Source organism: Drosophila montana, unplaced genomic scaffold (assembly GCF_035044405.1).
Source record: "Drosophila montana isolate Dmon_TW-CO22-7 unplaced genomic scaffold, ASM3504440v1 contig_2438_1, whole genome shotgun sequence".
NCBI classification, from domain to species: domain Eukaryota; kingdom Metazoa; phylum Arthropoda; class Insecta; order Diptera; family Drosophilidae; genus Drosophila; species Drosophila montana.
In genome coordinates, this window is record NW_026997315.1 from 960,316 (window position 1) to 971,048 (window position 10,733).

General features: G+C 36.4%; 1 long non-coding RNA gene across 1 annotated transcript; it reads left to right on the top strand.

Moving 5' to 3' along the window:
- The first annotated feature begins 3,517 nt into the window (after nucleotides 1-3,517).
- LOC135428137 (uncharacterized) lies at nucleotides 3,518-5,228 on the top strand. Its single transcript, XR_010436209.1, has 2 exons — nucleotides 3,518-3,768; nucleotides 3,879-5,228. It is a non-coding gene; the product is annotated as an uncharacterized LOC135428137 (long non-coding RNA).
- The last annotated feature ends 5,505 nt before the right edge of the window (nucleotides 5,229-10,733 follow it).

Consider the following 10,733-nt stretch of genomic DNA (forward strand, 5'->3'; position numbering starts at 1 on the left):
AGTAAAAACTTAAATGCAACGCTTAAACGCCAGCCAAGCGCATCTAAATAGACATTAGCGCCCGACAAGGATGCTGCATCCTTCAGGCAGGCAGACAGAAGAGAGACAAGCACTTGGCTCGAGGCAGCTGTTTATCAACATCATCAACATCATCATCATCGCCGTCGTCATCATCAGCTTGGTGCACTCATGAGCGATGATAAATCATCAAAGGAGGCAACGTGTTGCGGACTTGACTTGACAGCAGACGCTGCAGTGTTGCACCATTTTGTGGCACTTGCCGTGCAGCATGTATGTAGCAGCTGGCTTTTATGTGCCGCACCCACCTTTCTTGCATACTCATTAATTGCCAAACAATGATGAAGTACTCGGCATAGTTTCAGTTATTTATTGCAGCTACGTGTTGGCCACACGGTGTTCTTTTGGCTTAACCTTTCGCCGCTCGTTAATATGCAATTTTTTATTGCGCTTTTTTGGAAAATCGGCCACTGCATTGCGACACTCATGCAAATTAGCTGGCTAAAAATAAAGCTTGTATATGGCTAGAAATATTTGTGCAAATGCATTTGCATACTGGCAATCGCAACAACTATTTGTTTTCGCTTGTCTCGCCAAATGCGAGGAGCTGTGCACTAAATTGCATTACGTATACGCAATGTTGGGTGCTGGCTAAACAGGAAACAGGCATTACACTTGATGTGACCCAGTTCACTTGCCTTAGCAGTAAGCTGGAAATATGTCGCTACACGCTGAACAAGTAGCTTAACAGCACAGCAATCTAATTCAGCGTAATGGTAATGTATTTATTCCTGATTGATGTGGCAGTGTTGTTTATGGGTTCTTACACAAATTCAAGATATTTTTTTATATGGACACTAAACACACACGTAAGCTCTTTCGGGTCTTCTCCATATGCTGAAAATTAAATATCAAATTAGAAATATCAATGAATCTCAGTAAATATTTGCATAAATATTAGCGACAGCTTGTACATTAGATCCAAATCAATTCAAAATTTAAGCCAACCTACTGCCCTTAAGTTATGTTCACGAACCTTGCTTATCATATCCGTAAACCCAGGCTTCGATTTAAGCCTTTGTCATACACTTAAAGAATATATTTATTTTATTTTTATATTTCAAAATATCTACCCAAAATTGGCATCTTACAAAAGTTGCAATTGTTACGGTACACTTATTATTTGCTTTCGCATTGGATATCCTGCAAAAGTTTTTTATTTTAAATCAAATAATTTTAATGCAAAAATAAGCTTCAGCTCGTGTTGTCGGTTCAGTCCTATTTTGGTCAGCTTTTTTAATAGAAAAAAGTAAGAGGTTCTAGTCGGGAGCTCCCGACTAGGGGATACCCTGAACCCTCTTCTTCCATCACAAAATGCAGCTCGTTTGCAATAAAATAAAAAACAAATCGTTCCCTTTGCAGGGTTCGAACTCGGAGATGCTTCCTTCTGCCTGTTAAATACATTTGCACAAATGCATTATACAATTTTTAACCATTTTGAATGGTTATAAAAATCTGTTATTTGCTTCATAAAAAAAATACATTTAAGTTGCTTTGCGTACAATTATTTCATTATTTTTGCTAGTAATTTGTTTAAATGATGGAAAAAAAACTTTGCGGATTACCGTTATAAGTCGTACATATGTTAAAAAAAACTTGTGGGGTATGGCTTGAATAATATGTTGCTAAAAAATATACTCCTGATTCCAGACAAATCTAGCGTCAGCTTATTACGTTTAAGCATATTATGTACATATGAATTCCAATCAATTGCGCAAAAAAGTACACATCTTAAAACTTCAGAAGAAAATGCTTAGGTAAAAGTAAAAATTTAAAAAATCATTCTGAATCAATTTCATGTATTGCTTTTGACAGAATCAGAGTATACTGCATATACTTTTTGATCTTAATTTTAAAAATTATAATTCAGCTCGTAGAACAAATGAGTTAAAATAAGATATAATATGACGATTCAGATTGATTCAAAATTGATAAAAAAAAAAAACATATGTAAGCATTCCTTCAACCACATAAAAAGTATTTTCCTTACAGTCGAATGCCCACATCCTCTTGAAATATTAATTAATAAATAATATTATTATTTATCGTGCATTTATTTTGCGTAGACGGCTCATTGGTCACAGGAGAAAAACACGAACCGTGACCATCTCTAGTGTAAAGTGGGTTTTCAGCGTTGCGAACATAATTAGTCATACTTATATGACGGAGCATACAATCAGAGCCAGCAAAAGATTAAAACAAAAATCAGAAAATATTGAGTGAAATTTAAGTAAATAACATATAATAAAGTTGTTGCATATCAATTTTTAATTAGATATACTACGTATAGACGCCAGCCTGAAATTCGTTTCTTATTTTCATGTAATGTTAAGTCGGCATCGCCAATGCAATTTAATTAAACTCTTATAGTGTGTGCTGAAGTGGATCTTATGTACTCTTACCTGCAATTTAAAAGAAGGGCCAGATCCTAGTTTGTAAATATGAATATCACATATATCACATATATCATCAAATGCATATAATTTGAAAATAAAAGTGCACCAATGTTTTGCATTTGATATTTAATATCACCATAATATGCTTAGTCAATTCTTTCGTATACATTGTTTTATTTTTTATCAATTCGGCAAATTGTGATACAGGGTTGTAAATCGATTATAGATTGATTTGCATTCTCTAGTAGAAGTATAACTTTGTACAAATGGATTAAAATTTTTGGTACTGCAATACTTTTCTCTCAAGTGATTAGTTACTTACGAAAAAGCGATCCCTGGAGATTGAAGGCGTATCATTTCTTGAGCTCCTGGTACACATATCAAAGCATCTAATATAGTTCCTCGTAATAAGTTTATATTCTTTTAATTTCTGCCTTGTTAGGAATTATGAAAGATCAGGATCAGACGGATATAATTAAAAATCAATACATCCGTTGTCACTTTGTGGGGAGAGCCATGAGTTATCAAATCATATAATAATATTTCTCAATTCTCGCAAGCCGTGAAGTTGTCTAATACAGATATTTGCGATGTGTGTTGGCTGTGTGGAAGGAAATTGAGGCTCTAGCTCTTATACTATGAAAGATCAGAAGGGTCGATTTCAAACAAAAAAGAAATCTGTCTAGGTCCTTTGATTAAAGGATTGAAAGAGTTATATTAATTAAAAATCGGTTATTGAAATCATATTTTTTTTATCTTTTCTTCATATTGAATTTCTTTATTCTGTTCTTTTCGATTTCCCTAATTTTAATAATTCCTCCATCCACATAAGAGTTAAAATAAGAAAAACGAGTTTCATTATTGTTAATTTTTGCTTGAAGTGTAATAGCACGCAGCTTTTATAGCTAGTTTGAGCAGCTGGAGCTAATCGTATTAGCAATGTAAATAATCTTTCAATTTCAGGTGAAACAGATTAATTTGTGGGTTATATAATGGAAATACTTACGTTTAATTTTCATTAGATATTTCTTTTTCTACATTCATTAGTATTTGGAATGCAAAACAAAATCTATATGCGGATCAAGGTCAGCTGGTCAAGAAATAAGTAAAAATTAGAAATACATCTCAAAGTTTGTGGGACTATAAAAGAGCACTGGTGGATACTATAACTTCTGGGTAATTTTCCTCATCGCACTTGGAGAGTATTATCATCATAAAAGCTATTCAACTTAATCCGTTTCTTAAAAGCCATACTATATCCGGGATATAACAGTCTGGAGAATAAAAATAACAAGTAAGAGGTTATAGTCCTGAACCCTCTTCTTCCAACATCAAATGCAGCTCGCGCTCGTTTGCTTTAGTAGTAATAAAGGTAAATTTAAAACAAAAACGTTTTCTTGGCAGGGTTCGAACTCGCAACTAACCGCACTACCTGCCGACGCCTCTACCCAACAGCCACACCAATTATTGAGTCTTAATGAGAAAAAAACAAATTTAAATAAAAGCACAGAAAACAATACAATCGCAATTGCAATGCTGTTGATAGAATTCAAAGCAGACGCGCATGAATGTGTGTGTGTTCATGCATACAGAAACTCTTGGAATTTGCGCTAGCTGCTGCTAACACGTGCGCACATAACTTTTGTGTTTCTTAACCGATCTTAATGAAATTTTCGACAGTACATCTTATTAAAGAATAGAATATAGAATATTTGTGTATTCTCAAAAAGTCAATTGCATATAAATTGTGGCTTAAATTGATGGGCAATACAAGTTGGATAATTAACTTGATTTATAGCTTTGTGGTGGTAGCGGGGAGGTAGCGATAGATAGAAAATGAAAGATACTTCTATATATATATATACTATTCTAGAAGACTCTAGCTCATATTAGTTGCCGAAATTGCTCAAAAAAACAGGATTTCGATATCGATTTAAATCGATTACTTTGAAACGGGACAAGTTATCGAATATCGCAAACAAACTCGATCTGCGCGGGCTCTAGGAGGACCTACAGCTTAAGCTTTCAAGTCTCTAGCTCTTATAGGTTCTGAGACCATTGCGTTCATACATACGGACAGACGGACGCACAGACGGACGTACAGACAGACGGACATGGCTAGATCGACTCGGCTATTGATGCTGATCAAGAATATATATACTTTATGGGGTCGGATATGCTTCTTTCTGCCTGTTACATACATTTGTACAAATACATTATACCCTGATCTTTAAACTTCAGAAGAAAATGTTAAGGTAAAAGTGAAATTTAAAATTTAACTCTGGATCAATTTTATATATAATTATTTATTTATAAATTTCTTTATGGACGTCTAACATACAAAGCATCTAATATAGTTCCTCGTAATAAGTTTTTATTCTTTTAATTTCTGCCTTGTTAGGAATTATGAAAAAATAGGTAAGAAGTTATGAAAGAAGAAGGTAAGAACAGAGTTGTTGCAGATGGACATTAAAACGGATATAGTTGAAAATCAATACATCCGTTTTCACTTTGTGGGGAGTAACATGAGTTATCAAATCTATAATAATATTTCTCAATTCTCGCAAGCCGTGAAGTTGTCTAATACAGATATTTGCGATGTGTGTTGGCTGTGTGGAAGGAAATTGAGGCTCTAGCTCTTATACTATGAAAGATCACAAGCATCGATTCCAAACAAAAAAGATATCTGTTTAGGTCCTTTGAATAAAGGATTGAAAGAGTTATATTAATTAAAAATCAATTATTGATATCATATTTTTTTTTTATCTTTCCTTCATATTGAATTCCTTTATCCTGTTTTTTTCGTTTGCCCCTTTTTAAATAACTCGTCCATCCACATAAGAGTTAAAATAAGAAAAACGAGTTTCATTATTGTTAATTTTTGCTTGAAGTGTAATAGCACGCAGCTTTTATAGCCAGTTTGAGGAGCTGGAGCTAATCGTATTAGCAACGTAAATTATCTTTCAATTTCAGGTGAAGCAGATTAATTTGGCGTAAATTGATGGGTTATACAAGTTGGAGGTGGCGATAGGTATAAAATGAAAGATACTTGATATTCATATACTATTCTCGAAGCTACATTTCAAGTTTGGTGACTATAGCTCTTATTATTTACCGAAATTGCCTAAAAAACAACATTTCGATATCGATTTATATCGATTTCTTGGACACGAATCTCGGTCTACGCGGGCACTAGGAGGACCTACAGCTAAAATTTCAAGTTTATAGCTCTTATAGGTTCTGAGATCCTTGCGTTCATACATACGGACAGACGGACGGACAGACGGACGGACGGACAGACGGACAGACAGACGGACAGAACTAGATCGACTCGGCTGTTGATGCTGATCTAGAATATATATACTTTATGGGGTCAGAGATGCTTCCTTCTGCCTGTAATATACATTTGCACAAATACATAATACCCTTTTTACCCATTTTCAATGGGTTCAGGGTATAAAAACGAAAAAGTTGGGATATCTTTAGCACGCCGAAGATTTAATGCCCTTGAAGACATTGTCATTTTGCAGATATGTGAAAATAGTGAAGTAGGTAAATGCTGAGTTTGATGAAAGTATTTTTGGAAACAGAATAAAATAAAGTGGTCCGAACTAGCCGATTCGAAACATGCAAACTACCAGCTGCATAAAGACGGAGCTATGCAAAGTGTCAATACGATAACTTTAAAACTGAGAGACACGTTCGCATAGAAACAGACAGAAGGACAGACGGACATGGGTATGCCAACTCGGCTGTTGATGCTGATCTAGAATATATGTACTTCTTGGGTCGGATGTGTCTTCTTCTACTCGTTACAAATGTCTAACAAATTCACAATACCTTTTACAATAATAAATTCCAAGCTTATTGGTTGATTTTTTTTTCAGCCTAGACTTTTAACATTTTGACTGTGCACAGCTTTAAGAAGGTATTCTATTGCTAGACAAGTAAACAAAAAATAATTCAGAAACAAGAAAGAAATATATAAATAAAACTTATCAAATTTGTAAATAATATTTATAAACTGCTTAGAAATTTAAGTTCTTAACCGGTTTACGAGTAACGTACTGCAAATGGAATCATATCGTAAACGCGCAAATTCAGTAAGAGTGGGGCGTCAATTAATCAGGGTACGAATGCAAATTACTTGCGGCATTTGACGTTTCATTCTTTTTGGCCGAGTCGTGCTGCGTTAACCGGAAACGGAAATGTTGCTTGCATAACAAATGAATTTCGCTCAAGGGTGGCATGTCAAGACGACGACGAAGACGTAGCCGGAGTCGAAGTCGATGTGGCTGTCACAAGGCCTCTTTGGCATTGTTCGGCGAGTCCTTCTGCACTGGCAGGCAAAAATAAATTGTTTTCTACATATTGCCAGGACTGGGGCCGCCCGCTGATTGGTATCGCGCCTGCCGTTGACAGCATTCATTCCAGTTGGGTCTCAAGTGGCGCCTACTTTGCCTGTTCCAAATTAGAAATTCCAATGAAAGTGCCCCAAATGGGGTCAAAGCTCGTGCCCCGACCCCAGCCGACAATTGCAGCTTGCTGAATTTATTAACGCCATGCGTCAAATAAATGTCAAAAAATGAACTCAAAGTGCTGCAATTACGGCCCAGCTGAAAGACCTGCAGCCCAAACCCGGCCAGCAGATATGGAATGTGCACGTTTCCAGCAGCACGCGGGCCGCAATAAAAATTGCACGAAAATTTTTGGCATGTTAAACACAATTTTTTAATGAATTTTCGCGCCAGTCGAGTGTGAAATGCGCGCCTGGCGCCTGGCCTCAGTCTGTCCATGCAGCTGCCGAGAAGTTGGAGTTGCGGGGCGGGGCGGCTGTGACGCGAGCTGCCTACTTTTAAAATGCCATAAAACTAAAAAACACAAAAATAAAACAAGCGAAATAAAGAAATTAATAAAAAATAAAAATATTTCTGGCCGCACACAAAGTGAAAATTGCGCGGCAAATAAAAAAATTGTTTTCCGAAATTTTGTGGCTGTCGCTTTTGTTGTTGTTATTGCTGCCCTGCCGCTGCTGTGGCTCTTGTTGTTGTTGTTGTCATTGTTGCTGTTGTGACCATCATTTCCGACTGTCTGTCTGATGTTTGAAATGATACCAAGACAATCCAGCAGCAGCGACGATCCTGCGGTCACATTACCTACATAACTTGTGGAAGTTCAGTTCTTAAAACAAATCGAAATATTTTTTAAATGTTTCTTTATTAGAAATTATCTCAAGTATTTCGATAACTTTCATATTTTTGGAAATTTTGTTAAGTGGAGAAGAAAATGTAAAAAATGATGCCTGGCTTTATATTTAGAAGAGACAAAAATTATATTTGACAAAAGTATATACATATTTATAGTTTTTGATTCTTGAAAATGAATATTATATAAAGGCATTTGACTATATGATATTATATGACGCGTACTTAGAATGTATAAAAATTAATGCGGATATATATAAAGCAATAATATTACTTAAAAATATGAATAAAAATTACTTATAAGACTGCAGGGCATTGGGCAATTCAAACAAACTGTTCAAATATTTTGCCAGCTCAGTTGCTATTTTGCCAGCATTTTTGTTGTTGTTGCTGTCCATTTTTGTTTTTTTTTTTTTGCTCCGGCGAACACTTCAGCGCGAGACAGATGATAATAAAAAATTTTATTACACACAAGCTCATCCATTTGACTTAATGGCGGTTGAATGTGCAGCCTTTTAATGTGGGTCCTGGGACGAGCAGCGGGCAGTGGCAAGTTGTCAGCGGTGGCACAGGGGGTATATGATCTGTGGCAAGAGTAAATGCGTATCTGTCTACCTAGTTTTTTTTTGCGGCCTGGGTTTATTGTGCGGGGCGAGAGAGAGAGAGAGAGAGCTGTTGATTATTTAATCATTTTTTGCAGAAACTGACGCTGCTTTCTCAAGTGGAAGTGCATGTAATTTTATTTCATTTGCAATGCATTTTCGTTTTATTTATTTGCACTCTTTTTAAATTTAATTTTTTTTTTTGGCATTTGCTGCTGTTGTGTTGGCTGTACTGATTGCTGGGGCAGCGGGCCCTGCTGCAGCTGCAGAATAATATGGCCCGCAACGAGCTCTCAATAAATCAGCGAAATGTGCGAGCAAAATAATAATTAATGTCCGTGAAGTGGGATGGGCGGAAGGAGGCGCGGGCAGGTGAAGAATGATGCATGAAAATTTGTGAAAAATTGCACAAATTGCACGTCATACGTCGAGGGCAATATAATTGCCAGGGCCAATGCTTGACGTGGCCTTAAATGAGCAGTCCAAATGGACTCGCCTGGAGGAGAAAAGCGTTAAGAAAAAATCATAGCACACATTTGAGCGCTCCTTAATATGCAGCACATGTAGAAAATGAGTTAAACGCTGGCCGGAAGCAGACAACACTTGGCTTAATTTCTATGATGTCTGTCGGCCTGCCCTATCTTCAGTGCTGCCGCCCAGCTCAGCCAATTGTTCGCCTCATCATTGGGCGTCATCATCATTTGGCACAGGCTCAGGCGGAGCAGCATGTTCAATATGATTCGTGACATGTTAGGGAATTAGTGCTTCATGCGGTCGAGAGGGGGGGCGAGTGTGGATGTGGCTTTCCTTGCAGCTTCTTTTGCTTGTGTGTGCTTGCCACGTGCGCCACATGTTTGTCATGCCAAGTGGCGCCAACCGCCCTCATTAATGTAAGTTGCTTTAAGTTTTATTTATTTATTATTGGACCTTTCTTCAGTTCTGTTTTCTTTTTTCTTCTGTTGTTCCTTTTCCCTTGTTATTTTGGCTGGATTTGCAACGGCTAATTGCTTTTTTGTGTATTATTTTTGGGCAGCATGTCAAGCAAGTCCATGCGATCGACTTCTCAAGCGACCCACAGGTACAGTTTGCTGCTCACTTGAACACCATTGGGCAATTCGACCTATATACCAAACGGAAGGGATTATCTCACCATTTGAGTATTTAATACTAAGCTATATTGGCAAAGCTTTTATTATTGTGTAATTTCCACATATCAATACAATATATTTAGCTTCAAAGCGCCCTCTAGAGGCCTCTCCTGCATTTCGATTTCGATGCCAATTTACACAAAATCTAAAAAGCATACTTTAAGGCTTTTTTAATAATGAATGAGTCGAAAATCAGATATGTTGAGAATTTCTCTAAACATGTTGCAAGCCCGCAAGTGACATAAATGTCATAGACATTTTAAATGTAAAATAAATTATTCTGTGTTTTTTTTTTTTTAAATTTTGAAATATTAAATTTTCGAAAATCTATTACATTCATTTAATGTTAGGGGTGCACTAGGCAGGCGTTTGACTTTAAACAAACGTATCGCAAGTGCCACAGGGGCACTGAAAAGCAGAATAGAATAGAATCTTTAAAAACTGCATAGTTCCTGGCGTTATCCAAGTGCAAGGGATTGCTGCTAGATCCCATTCTGCGAAGATCAGAGCATTTAAGCCAAGCAAGCTGTCTTGTGCCACTGATACATGCGAATCACATCCGTTTCGGGGGACCTGATAAACATATTTCGAATTTGATTACGCGCCGTCTTCTATCTTCAATCGATCTCTCAGATCGGTTTATATAACCAACCTATTTTCGTTAATTTGCTTATGTTAGAATTAACTGTAAAATAAGTTGTGTTCACATAAGTTTACTTTAATTTGTTTAGCAGTTTGATAGCAGTTAAATTAAAAAAAAAAGTTCATTTAATACTAGATAATTTTAGGAAGTCCTTTAAGTCGATAAGGAGAAATTTATCAAATTAATACAGAAAGAGTATAATGGAAATAACTTTTGGAACCAACTTATTTTGTTATTTCGTCCTATGTATTTAGATTTAAATCAAACAATGTTTGAATATATAAATTATTTTCGAGGAATCCAAGCAACTTTAAAAGCTAAACCCAATTTTGATCGAAAGGAGTACGGTAAGTGTTGTGTGCATAGCGTTTTTTAATTGGAAAAATTGAAATTTCACGCATTCACTTAGCTTATGCGCTGATTTTCAAGCTTCGGCATCAAATTAACTTACACATACTCAAATACCGTGCAATGTGCTAAAGGTTCTCCTGGCCAGTCGGTGTGATATGCAAAGTTTTGCGTAATTGCTGCAATTTGTTGGCAGCGACGCTTAATATCAAGTAGCCGTCGTGTTGGCACAAAAGCTGACAGCAACTTAGCGCTACAAGCGCATTCGGTTACACAACAACAACAACAACAACAGCAACAGACACAACAACTTT